Here is a 13,203-nt window from a genome sequence, read left to right as displayed (position 1 = left end):
CAGATGACCAAAAGATGTCCTTCTGACATGTTTTCAGAATGGACAATGATAGATATATTCTATTATGGTCTATCTGAGTTCTCTAAGATGTCATTGGACCATTCTGCAGGTGGATCCATTCACCTAAAGAAAACACCTGCAGAAACTCAAGAACTTATTGACATGGTTGCAAATAACCAGTTCATGTACACTTTTGAGAGGAATTCCGTGAATAATGGGACGCCTCAGAGGAAGGGAGTTCCTGAAATTGATGCTCTGAATGCCATATTGGTTCAGAACAAAGTGTTGACTCAGCAAGTCAACATGATTTCTCAAAGTCTGAATGGATGACAAAATGCATCCAACAGTACTAAAGAGGCATCTTCTGAAGAAGAAGCTTATGATCCTGAGAACCCTGCAATGGAAGAGGTAAATTACATGGGTGAATCTTATTGAAACACCTATAATTCATCATGGAGAAATCATCCAAATTTCTCATGGAAGGATCAACAAAAGCCTCAACAAGGCTTTAATAATGGTGGAAGAAATAGGCTCAGCAATATCAAGCCTTATCCATCATCTTCTCAGTAACAGATAGAGAATTATGAACAGAATACCTCTAACTTAGCAAATTTAGTCTCTGATCTGTCTAAGGCCACTTTAAGTTTCATGAATGAAACAAGGTCCTCCATCAGAAATCTGGAGGCACAAGTGGGCCAGTTGAGTAAGAAAATCACTGAAACTCCTTCTAGTACTCTCCCAAGCAATAATGAAGAGAATCCAAAAAGAGAGTGCAAGGTCATTGATATAATCAATATGGCCGAATGCAAGGAGGAGGGAGAGGACGCGAATCCCACTGAGGAAGATCTCATGGGACGTCTCTCAAGCAAGAAGGAGTTCCCTATTGAGGATCCAAAGGAATCTGAGGCTCATATAGAGACCATAGAGATTCCATTAAATCTCCTTCTGCCATTCATGAGCTCTGAAGACTATTCTTCCTCTGAAGAGGATGAAGATGTAACTAGAGAGCAAGTTGCTCAATATCTAGGAACCATCATGAAGCTGAATGCCAAGTTATTTGGTAATGAGACTTGGGAAGATGAACCTCCCTTACTCATTAGTGAACTTGATACGTGGGTTCAGCAAACTTTACCTCAAAAGAAACAAGATCCTGGGAAATTCTTAATACCCTGTACCATAGGCACCATGACCTTTGAGAAAGCTCTGTGTGACCTAGGGTCAGGCATAAATCTTATGCCACTCTCTGTAATGGAGAAGCTGGGGATCATTGAGGTACAGCCTGCCATGTTCTCATTACAAATGGCAGACAAGTCAGTAAGACAAGCTTATGGATTAGTAGAGGACGTGTTAGTAAAGGTTGAAGGCCTTTACATCCCTGCTGATTTCATAATCTTAGACACTAGGAAGGAGGAGGATGAATGCATCATCCTGGGAAGACCTTTCCTAGCCACAGCAGAAGCTGTGATAGATGTTAACAGAGGAGAATTAGTCCTTCAAATGAATGGGGACTACCTTGTGTTTAAGGTACACGGCTATCCTTCTGTAACAAGGGAGAGTAAGCATACAGAGCTTCTCTCAGTACAGAGTCAAACAGAGCCCCCATAGTCAAACTCTAAGTTTGGTATTAGAAGGCCACAACCAAACTCTAAGTTTGGTGTTAAAACCCCATATCCAAACTCTAAGTTTGGTGTTGGGAGTCTACAACATTGACCTGATCACCTGTGTGGCTCCATGAGAGCCCACTGTCAAGCTATTGACATTAAAGAAGTGCTTATTGGGAGGCAACCCAATTTTTATTTATCTAATTTTATTTTTTATTTTATTGTTCTTTTATGTTTTATTAGGTTCATGATCATGTGGAGTCACAAAATAAATACAAAAATTAAAAATAGAATCAAAAACAGCAGAAGAAAAATTACACCCTGGAGGAAGGACTTACTGGCGTTTAAACGCCAGTAAGGAGTATCTGGCTGGCGTTCAACGCCAGAACAGAGCATGGATCTGGCGTTGAACGCCAGAAACAAGCAACATCCCGGCGTTCAAACGCCAGGAATGTCCCCTAAGGAGAGCTGGCGCTGAACGCCAGAAACAAGCATGGACCTGGCGTTCAACGCCAGAAACATGTTGCACATGGGCGTTAAACGCCCAGAACATGCATCACTTCAGCGTTTAAACGCCAGAATTATAGGCAAAGGCATTTTGCATGCCTAAGTGGTGCAGGGATGTAAATCCTTGACACCTCAAGATCTGTGAACCCCACAAAATCATCTCAGGATCTGTGGACCCCACAGAATCCCCACCTACCATATTCTTCCCTCTTCTCAACATTCATCCTCTCTTTTTAATAAACACTCTTCCCCAAAACCCTTCACCAATCACCTCAATCTCTCTTCCCAATTTCCCCCTTTACCACTCACATCCATCCACTCTTCCCCAAAAACTCCACCTACCTTCAAAATTCCAAATCTCTTCCTCACCCAAACCCACCCTAAAGAGCCGAACCTACTCCCTCTCCCCTCCCTATATAAACCCCTCCATTCTTCTTAATTTTCACACAACACAACCCCCTCTTCTACACCTTGGCCGAATACACCTCCCTTACTCTCCTCCATATCTTCTCTTCTTCTCCTTCTTTTCTTTCTTCTCCTTCTTTTCTTTCTTCTCTTGCTCGAGGGCGAGCAATATTTTAAGTTTGGTGTGGTAAAAGCATAAGCTTTTTGTTTTTCCATTACCATTGATGGCATCTAAGGCCGGAGAAACCTCTAGAAAAGGGAAAGGGAAGACAAAAGCTTCCACCTCCGAGTCATGGGAGATGAAAAGATTCATCTCCAAAGCCCATCAAGACCACTTCTATGATGTTGTGGCCAAGAAGAAGGTGATCCCCGAGGTTCCTTTCAAGCTCAAGAAAAATGAGTATCCAGAGATCCGACATGAGATCCAAAGAAGAGGTTGGGAAGTTCTGACCAACCCCATTCAACAAGTCAGAATCTTGATGGTTCAAGAGTTCTATGCCAATGCATGGATCACTAGGAACCATGATCAAAGTATGAACTCGAACCCAAAGAATTATCTTACAATGGTTCAAGGGAAATACTTAGATTTTAGTCCAGAAAATGTGAGGTTGGCGTTCAACTTGCCCATGATGCAAGGAGATGCACACCCCTACACTAGAAGGGTCAACTTTAATCAAATTTTGAACCAAGTCCTTATGGACATATGTGTGGAAGGAGCTCAATGGAAAAGAGACTCCAAAGGCAAGCCGGTTCAACGAAGAAGACTGGACCTCAAGCCTGTGGCTAGAGGATGGTTGGAATTCATCCAACGCTCCATCATCCCCACTAGCAACCGATCTGAAGTTACTGTGGATCAGGCCATCATGATCCATAGCATCATGATTGGAGAGGAAGTAGAAGTTCATGAAGTTATCTCTCATGAATTCTACAAAATAGCCGATAAGCCCTCTACTTTGGCAAGGCTAGCTTTTCCTCATCTTATTTGCCATTTATGTTACTCAGCTGGAGTTATCATAGAAGGAGACATCCCCATTGAGGAGGATAAGCCCATCACTAAGAAAAGGATGGAGCAAACAAGAGAGCACACTCATGGATCCCAAGAGACGCATGAAGAAGCTCATCACCAAGAAATCCCGGAGATGCCTCAAGGGATGCACTTTCCCCCCAACAACTATTGGGAATAACTCAACACTTCTCTAGAAGATTTGAGTTATAATGTGGATCAATTAAGGGTGGAACATCAAGAGCACTCCATCATTCTCCATTAAATTAGAGAAGATCAAAGAGTAATGAGGGAGGAGCAACAAAGGCAAGGAAGAGACATAGAAGAGCTTAAGGACATCATTGGTCCTTCAAGAAGAAGACGCCACTAAGGTGGACTCATTCCTTGTTCTTATTTCTCTGTTTTTCGATTTTTATGCTATATGTTTATCTATGTTTTGTGTCTCTACTTCATGATCATTAGTATGAAGTAACTATGTCTTAAAGCTATGAATAAATTCCATAAATCATTCACCTCTCTTAAATGAAATATGTTTTAATTCAAAAGAACAAGAAGTACACGAGTTTCGAATTCATCCTTGAATTTAGTTTAATTATATTGAGTGGTGACAATACTTTTTATTTTCTGAATGAATGCTTGAACAGTGCATATTTTTTATCTTGTTGTTTATAAATGTTAAAATTGTTGGTACTTGAAAGAATGATGAACAAAGAGAAATGTTATTGATGATCTAAAAAATCATAAAATTGATTCTTGAAGCAAGAAAAAGCAGTGAAAAACAAAAGCTTGCGAAAAAATGGCAAAAAAAAATTAGAAAGAAAAAGAAAAAAGCAAGCAGAAAAAGCCAATAGCCCTTAAAAACAAAAGGCAACGGTAAAAAAGATCCAAGGCTTTGAGCATCAACGGATAGGAGGGCCCAAGGAGCTAAAATCCAGGCCTAAGCGGCTAAATCAAGCTGTTCCTAACCATGTGCTTGTGGCATGCAGGTCCAAGTGAAAAGCTTGAGACTGAGTGGTTAAAGTCGTGATCCAAAGCAAAAAGAGTGTGCTTAAGAGCTCTGGACACCTCTAACTGGGGACTTTAGCAAAGCTGAGTCACAATCTGAAAAGGTTCACCCAGTCATGTGTCTGTGGCATTTATGTATCCGATGGTAATACTGGAAAACAAAGTGCTTAGGGCAACGGCCAAGAGTCATAAAAGTAGCTGGGTTCAAGAATCAACATACTTAACTAGGAGAATCAATAACACTATCTGAAATTCTAAGTTTCTATAGATGCCAATCATTCTAAACTTCAAAGGATAAAGTGAGATGCCAAAACTGTTCAAAAGCAAAAAGCTACAAGTCCCACTCATCTAATTAGAACTAATATTCATTGATATTTTGGGATTTATAGTATATTCTCTTATTTTTATCCTAATTGATTTTCAGTTGCTTGGGAACAAGCAACAATTTAAGTTTGGTGTTGTGATGAGCGGATAATTTATACGCTTTTTGGCATTGTTTTTAGGTAGTTTTTTAGTAGGATCTAGCTACTTTTAGGAATGTTTTTATTAGTTTTTATGTAAAATTCACATTTCTAGACTTTACTATGAGTTTGTGTGTTTTTATGTAATTTCAGGTATTTTCTGGCTGAAATTGAAGGACCTGAGCAAAACTCTGAAAGAAGGTTGACAAAGGACTGCTGATGCTGTTGGATTCTGACCTCCCTACACTCGAAATCGATTTTCTGGAGCTACAGAACTCCAAATGGCGCGCTCTTAAAGGCATTGAAAAATAGACATCCAGAGCTTTCCGGCAATATATAATAGTTCATACTTTATTCGTGATTAGACGATGTAAACTGGCGCTCAACGCCAGTTCCATGCTGCATTCTGAAATCAAATGCCAGAAACACGTCACGAACCAGAGTTGAACGCCAAAAACACGTTACAACTTGGCGTTCAACTCGAAAAGAAGCCTCAGCTCGTGTAAAGTTCAAGCTCAGCCCAAGCACACACCAAAGTGGGCCCCGGAAGTGGATTTCTGCACTTAGACTTATTTTTGTAAACCCTAGTAACTAGTTTAGTATAAATAGAACTTTTTACTATTGTATTTTCATCTTTGGTCTCAGTTTTATTCTATTATTCATGTTAGGAGACTATTGATCACGTTTGGGGGCTGGCCATTCGGCCATGCCTGAACCTTCATCACTTATGTATTTTCAACGGTGGAGTATCTACACACCATAGATTAAGGGTGTGGAGCTCTGCTGTACCTCAAGTTTTAATGCAATTACTACTATTTTCTATTCAATTCAGCTATTCCTATTCTAAGATATTCGTTGCACTTCAACATGATGAATGTGATGATCCATGACACTCATCATCATTTTCACCTATGAACGCGTGACTGACAACCACTTCCATTCTACTTTAGGTCGGGCGCATATCTCTTGGATTCCTTAATCAGAATCTTCGTGGTATAAGCTAGAATTGATGGCGGCATTCATGGAAATCCGGAAAGTCTAACCTTGTCTGTGGTATTCCGAGTAGGATTCCAGGATTGAATGACTGTGACGAGCTTCAAACTCGCGATTGTTGGGCGTGATGACAAACGCAAAAGAATCAAGGGATTCTATTCCAACATGATCGAGAACCGACAGATGATTAGTCATGCTGTGACAGAGCATTTGGACCATTTTCACTGAGAGGATGGGATGTAGCCATTGACAACAGTGATGCCCTACATACAGCTTGCCATGGAAAGGAATGAGAAGGATTGAAGGAAGGCAGTAGGAAAGCAGAGATTTAACAGGGACAAGCATCTCCATACACTTATCTGAAATTCCCACCATTGAATTACATGAGTAACTCTATCTTTATTTTCTGCTTTATTTACTATTCAAAAACTCCATAACATTTATTATCCGCCTAACTGAGATTTACAAGATGACCATAGCTTGCTTCATACCAACAATCTCCGTGGGATCGACCCTTACTCACGTAAGGTATTACTTGGATGACCTAGTGCAATTGCTGGTTAGTTGTGCGGAGTTGTGATTAAGTGTGATTCACGTTTGAGAGTGCTACCAAGTTATTGGAGCCATTGTTGATGATCACAATTTCGTGCACCAATCATGAATATATTTACGTAACATGGACACATGAAATACCGGGTGAATCATAGACAAATCAGGTGGTAATGCTAAGCGATATGCTACTGCACCTATTTGTTCCAAAATCTCATAAGGACCAATATAGCGAGGACTAAGCTTACCCTTTTTGCCAAACCTCATCACACCCTTCATATGTGACACTCGGAGAAAAACTTGATCACCTACCGAGATTCTAAGTTACGTCTCCTATGATCAGCATAGGCCTTCTGTCTACTTTGGGCTGCTAATAAACGTTCCTTGATCAAGCAAACTTTTTCAATCGCATCTTGTACCAAATCGGGTCCCAACAGTTTGGTTTCACCAACTTCAAACCATCCGATTGGTGATCTACATCGCCTTCCATAAAGAGCTTCAAATGGTGCAATTTGGATACTGGCTTGGTAACTATTATTATAAGAAAACTCAATCAAAGATAGATAGCTATCCCAATTCCCACCAAAATCCAAAACACAACATCTCAACATATCTTTCAAAATTTGAATTGTTCTCTCAGATTGTCCGTCCGTTTGGGGATGGAAAGCTGTACTAAGATTTACTCTTGTTCCAAGTGCATTCTGAAAGGATTTCCAAAAATGAGAGTTAAATTGTGGCCCACAATCTGAGATAATGGACACTGGAGCTCCATGAAGCTTGAATATCTCATCAACATAAAGCTTAGCATATCGGGCAGCGGTATAAGTGGTTTTCATAGGAAGAAAGTGAGCTGACTTCGTCATTCTATCTACTATCACCCAGACTGAATCGTAGCCCTTAAAACTACAAGGTAAACCTGTCACAAAGTCCATAGTAATTCTCTCCCATTTCCATTCAGGTATCTCAATATATTGTAGCAACCCTGCAGGCCTTTGATGTTCAGCTTTAACTTGTTGACAAGTCAAACAATGAGAAACAAAAGTACTTACATCTTTCTTCATGCCTTCCCACCAAAACAATTGCTTCAAATCTTGGTACATCTTATTAGTGCCCGGATGAACGGTGTATTTAGAATTGTGAGCCTCCTCCATAATAGCTTTCTTTAAATCATTGTTATTTGGCACACATAAACGGTTACCACAATGTAAAACACCTTGATCAAGAGAAAAATCTGAATTCTTCCCATTGTGAACATCTTCCATTAGCTTTCTTAACTTTGGATCATCACCTTGCGCAGACTTGATTTGTTCTATTAGGGAGGACTGAGATCGTACATAAGCTAAGAGTGGCCCTGACCCTTCAAGCTTAAAGTATACACCCTCAGATTTCAACTTGTGAATCTCTTGCACTAAAGGTTTCCTTGATAAAACAATGTGATTCAAACTACACATAGATTTTCTACTCAATGCATCAGCAACTACGTTAGCCTTACCTGGACGGTATAAGATAGTACAATCATAATCCTTAAGTAACTCCATCCATCTACGTTGTCTGAGGTTAAGATCTTTTTGTTGAAAGATGTACTTTAAACTCTTGTGATCTGTATAAATCTCACATGTTTCTCCATAAAGATAATGTCTCCGAATCTTTAAGGCAAAAACCACTACTGCTATTTCTAAATCATGAGTTGGATAATTTTGCTCGCGCTTCTTGAGTTGTCTAGATGTATAGGCGATGACTCTACCATGCTACATAAGAACACATCCAAGTCCTACCCGAGATGCATCACAATATACCGAATATCCTCCGGATCCTAAAGGTAAAACTAGAATTGGGGCAGTAGTCAAACACTTCTTAAGCTTTTGAAAGCTTTGTTCACATTCATCAGTCCATTGAAATTTTACATTCTTCTGAGTCAGATTGGTCAAAGGAGCTTATATCTTTGAGAAATCTTTGACAAAATGTCTGTAGTAGCCTGCCAATACTAAAAAGCTACGGATCTCTTTTACTGATGTAGGTCTTGGTCACTGTTGGATGGCTTCTACTTTCTTCGAATCCACTTTGATTCCATCTTTTGATACAACATGACCTAAGAATGCTACTTGGTCCAACCAAAACTCACACTTAGAAAATTTTGCATACAGTTTGTGATTTCTTAAAGTTTGCAAAACAACTCTTAGATGATGTTTATGTTCTTCCTCACTCTTGGAATACACTAGAATGTCATCAATAAAGACAATCACAAAGTGATCTAAAAAAGGCTTGAATACATGATTCATCAAGTCCATAAAAGCAGCTGGGACATTGGTTAAACCAAAGGGCATCACCAAAAATTCATAGTGCCCATATCGAGTTCGAAAAGCCATTTTTAGAATGTCTTCTCCCTTAATCTTTAACTGATGGTATCCAGAACGAAGATCTATCTTGGAAAAACAAGAAGCTCCCTGAAGTTGGTCAAACAAATCATCAATCCTTGGTAAGGGATACTTATTACGAATAGTTACTTTGTTAAGTTGCCGATAATCGACACACAATCTCATTGAACCATCCTTTTTCTTTACAAAGAGGATCGAAGCTCCCCAAGGAAAAGTACTAGGATGGATAAATCTTTTGTCTAATAGCTCTTGTAACTGAATTTTCAACTCTTGTAATTCCGCGGGAGCCATGCGATAAGGAGGGATTGACACAGGAAAAACCCCTGGAGCTAAGTCTATGGAAAACTCTACCTCCCGATCCAGTGGTATGCCTGGTAGTTCCTCTGAAAACACATCTAAGAATTCCCTAACCATGGGAACTTGATCTATGCTAGGTACTTTGGCTTCAACGTCCCTAACTACTGCAAGAAATCCTTGATTTCCTTTATCCATCAAGTGTAAAGTACTCGTAGAAGAGATAAGATTAGCCAAGGTAGAACAACCCTCACCAAAGAAAACAAAGGGTGGAATGCCCGGAATATCAAATTTCATTGTTTTGGACTAGCAACTTACATCGGCATGATAAGAGGATAGCCAATCCATGCCCAAGATAACATCAAATTCATTCATCATTTCAAGAAGGATCAAATCAACTAAGGTATCAACAGTGTCCACTCTAACAATGCAAGATCGATAAACATATTGAACTATTACAGAAACTCCAAGTGGAGTACCAACATAAAATGGACAGTCTAATACTTGAACTTGCTTATCTAAACACGATGCAAAATATGGGGATATATAAGAGTGATGAGAACCCGGATCAAACAATACTTGAGAATCTAAAGAGCAAACTTGTAAGGTACCTGCTATCACTGCATTTAAAGCCTGAGCATCCTGACAGGTTAAAGCATGAATTTATGACTGACATTTGCCACCTTGTGCTGCACCTTTTTTGTTAGACCCTCGACCACCAGATCCTCTACCTGCGCCCTTAACTAATGGAGCTAAAGAATTTCCAGGCGACATAGCTGAGAAAGATGGATTGGATGTTGCAGGTAGTGCTGAACTTTGAATGGAACTTCCCTGAGGATGAGGACAATCTCTACGAAGGTGACTAGTCTGTCCACAACCATAACATGCTCCAGTAGTCTTGAAGCATGCTCCAGAATGATACTTCCCACAATGCTGACATGGTGACCTAAGAATTTCTGAAGGCTTAGATCTCTGCATGCTTGGTTTAGATGCACTCCTAGCTCGACTCCCTAAGGCGGAGGTACCCTTTGAGGCAGCTTTAGAATGGTTAACCCCACCTGGTTGTGTTTGTGGGCGATTCTGATGACCTGATATTCTCCCATAGCTTGATCCTCCAGAGAATGCTCCTTGTATCTTTTTCTTTTTACCCATTTCTTTGTTCACTCTCCTTTCCTCTAATCCAGCTTCAATACCATAAGCAGCATTTACAATTTCCGAATAGGTCATACTTCCAACCAGGGGTGAAAGAGCAGTGAAGTAAAGATTTGCTAGTCCTCGAACAAATCTCTTGACCCTCATGATATCTGGGGTCACTAAGTGCTCAGCATATCTAGAAAGCTCAGTGAAACGATTCTCATACTGCATCACAGACATACCAGGAGTTTGCCTCAACTTCTCAAAATCAGCAACATTTTTCTCCTTTATGCTAGTAGGAAGGAATCTTTCTAAAAGGATCTTAACAAACTCATCCCACAAAAGAGATGGCATCCGACGTGCCCTTCTACTTTGAAGAAGTGTTTCATACTAATGATAAGCATGTCCTGTTAAATTGTATATAGCTAGATCCACCGCTGTGTCATCTGGACATCCGAGGGCTCGAAAAACTTTGTTCAAGCTGTCAATGAAGAACTGAAGATCGTCCTTCAGAAGATTTCCAGAGAAAGTAGGCGGATTCAGCTTAACGAACGATTGGAGAGTAACAGCTCGTTCCCCAAGGGGTTGTTGGTTTTCTTGATTAAGGACATTTGGCCCCGCAGAATGTGCAGCTCTAACTTCTCTTCGATTAGTCAAAGACTCCACAAGATTATTAACATCCTGATGAAGTCCTCGTATCACAGCAGCAACATTCACTGGTTCTTCTGTGATAGTCGCACCTCTGCCTTGCCCTATTGGTCTTCTACGACCACCACCCCATTGACTGAGTGGGGGAGAGGGTGCTCTATTAGCTTCAACATTAGGAGCATTACGCGCTCCTGCCCGTGGAGTAGGAATATGACATTTATGTGGCATCTTCCACCTAATAATGAATGATTATATCAATTACAGATAGGCTCAAACACAGAAGACAATAAAAACACACTTTAAAGACATTATTTTACAAATATTCCTATAAGTCCTTAGTAACATCAGAACTTGTGCAAATGGGCCGGCTTCCATTTCGCAATCATGATCTTACTACAGGACAACTGCTCTATATTATATAGGAAAACCTAAGCTCTGATACCAATTTGTCACGACCCAATCTGACTGCGACTGCGCTTAGGAAAATCTTCCCAAGCAAGCCTCAGAAATCGATATTGCAGGAAATAGAACAAATAGAATTTCTAATTATACAAAAAAAACAACGCATTCTCAACCTCATATTTAAAATATACTCAGCATATTTATATAAAATTTGACTTAAATATTTACAGCAAAGTATAGTCTATTGGCTTCATCTATTAGAATATTTACAAGCAACATACTCAAGTCACTAAAGTCGGACCCTGCCTGTGTCACATGGAGCAGTTTAACAAGTCTAAAGAGCTTTAAAGCTATTTACACAAACACTAAGCCCTTAAACAATAAAGGGCTCACCAATACAAACAAAACTAGAGCGGAATTGATGAAGTTGGATTAGGATCAATGCCCATATCTGAAAAAATGAAAGAATAACAGAGTGAGTTTTGCAACTCAGTGAGTAAGCAGAGCATCTATAGCCTCACAAGAGACAGTTGTATAATTAGTAAGCTCTTAATTACAATAATTCTACTTTAATAATAGAGACAAAATCATACTCAAACATAATGATAATTAATTATAAATATCAAGCATTCAAACTTCTTTATTTATAACAATATATGCGGAAGGTTATCTAATCCAGAAAAATCAAAATAATAGACAGAAATCACACTTAGGTTGTTTTCCTTCGTGCGAGTTCTGAAACAGACATGTTCCACTAATTTTGTGGACATGAAACAGACAGGAACCATTTCATCCCATATGGTTCTAAAAAATGCAATTATATAATTGACAAGGTGCACGAAGTCTAGCGTTTACTGCCGCTAGCTACAGTTTCTATCATAGAACCTTCCAAAATATTTTGACATACAAATTATGATCAAACTAAAGGTTGTCAACAAATGAATAAATACATCATCAATTCAATAGTAATAATTCATGTAATAACTTTTATTCAAATTCAATACTAAATTTACTTTCAAAGTGTATATGCAAGATAATATTTACATTATAGTTTAATTTCTCAAATAACCACTTCATTCATTTCAATGTTAAATATCATGTCTCAAGTGGGATTTTCTTTGTAAAATATTTAACATAACCATCATATTAACAAATAAGTTAGTAAATAATTAAATAATAAATTATAAAAATTGTCTTCAATAGTTATAAAGATGATGTGAATGCTAAAATTTAACTATAGATACTAAGTTTACTTATAGACTAATATCCAAGAGAGGAATTTCTACTCCACAGGTTCCAACAAGCAAGGACAGCGATTCCTTTGAGTATCTAATACCACAAACATAACAATAATAACTCTAATAAGTTAATCTTAACATCAATTGATATAATATAACCTATATACCAAATAATCCCAAATTCTATCTTACCCTAACCCTAAATTTTTGGATTTATTAATGCCCATAATTATAAACATAACAAAAATTAAAGATATAGGCAATTATCAAGTTAAAAAATCACCTTAATGGCTTAATAATTGGTAATACTTGAATTAAAGGTTATTTCTCCCTTCTTCAAGCTTAGACTACTTCAATAGAGTTTTAGAATAATACCAACAAAAGAGAACACACTTGATAGGGTGTAATAGAGTTGGAGTAGAAGAAGAGTAGTGAAATTAATTTAAATACAGGTGTATAAAATTATTGTTGAAGAAGTGATATAGTGATATGAAGGAGGAAGGAATTATTAGTAAAGTGACATGAGAGAGGGAAGAAGCATTGGCGGTGAAGATTCTGAACTCTGAAGTGATGCAACAAAAAATACGT

The 13,203-nt window shown here is 38.7% G+C and overlaps 1 long non-coding RNA gene across 1 annotated transcript in view; it reads right to left on the bottom strand.

Annotated features, from left to right (window-relative positions):
- The window catches only part of LOC127745690 (uncharacterized), an 18,651-nt gene extending 5,882 nt beyond the window's left edge, over window positions 1-12,769 (bottom strand). The window contains exon 1 of the long non-coding RNA XR_008007045.1: window positions 12,363-12,769. This is a non-coding gene — a long non-coding RNA (uncharacterized LOC127745690). The remainder of the gene's footprint in view (window positions 1-12,362) is intronic.
- Window positions 12,770-13,203: the final 434 nt, after the last annotated feature.

The sequence above is a fragment of the Arachis duranensis genome, chromosome 1 (assembly GCF_000817695.3).
Source record: "Arachis duranensis cultivar V14167 chromosome 1, aradu.V14167.gnm2.J7QH, whole genome shotgun sequence".
In the NCBI taxonomy this organism is placed as follows: Eukaryota; Viridiplantae; Streptophyta; class Magnoliopsida; order Fabales; family Fabaceae; genus Arachis; species Arachis duranensis.
The sequence above is the reverse complement of the archived record's forward strand: the minus strand, read 5'-3'. Positions and strand labels throughout refer to the sequence as shown.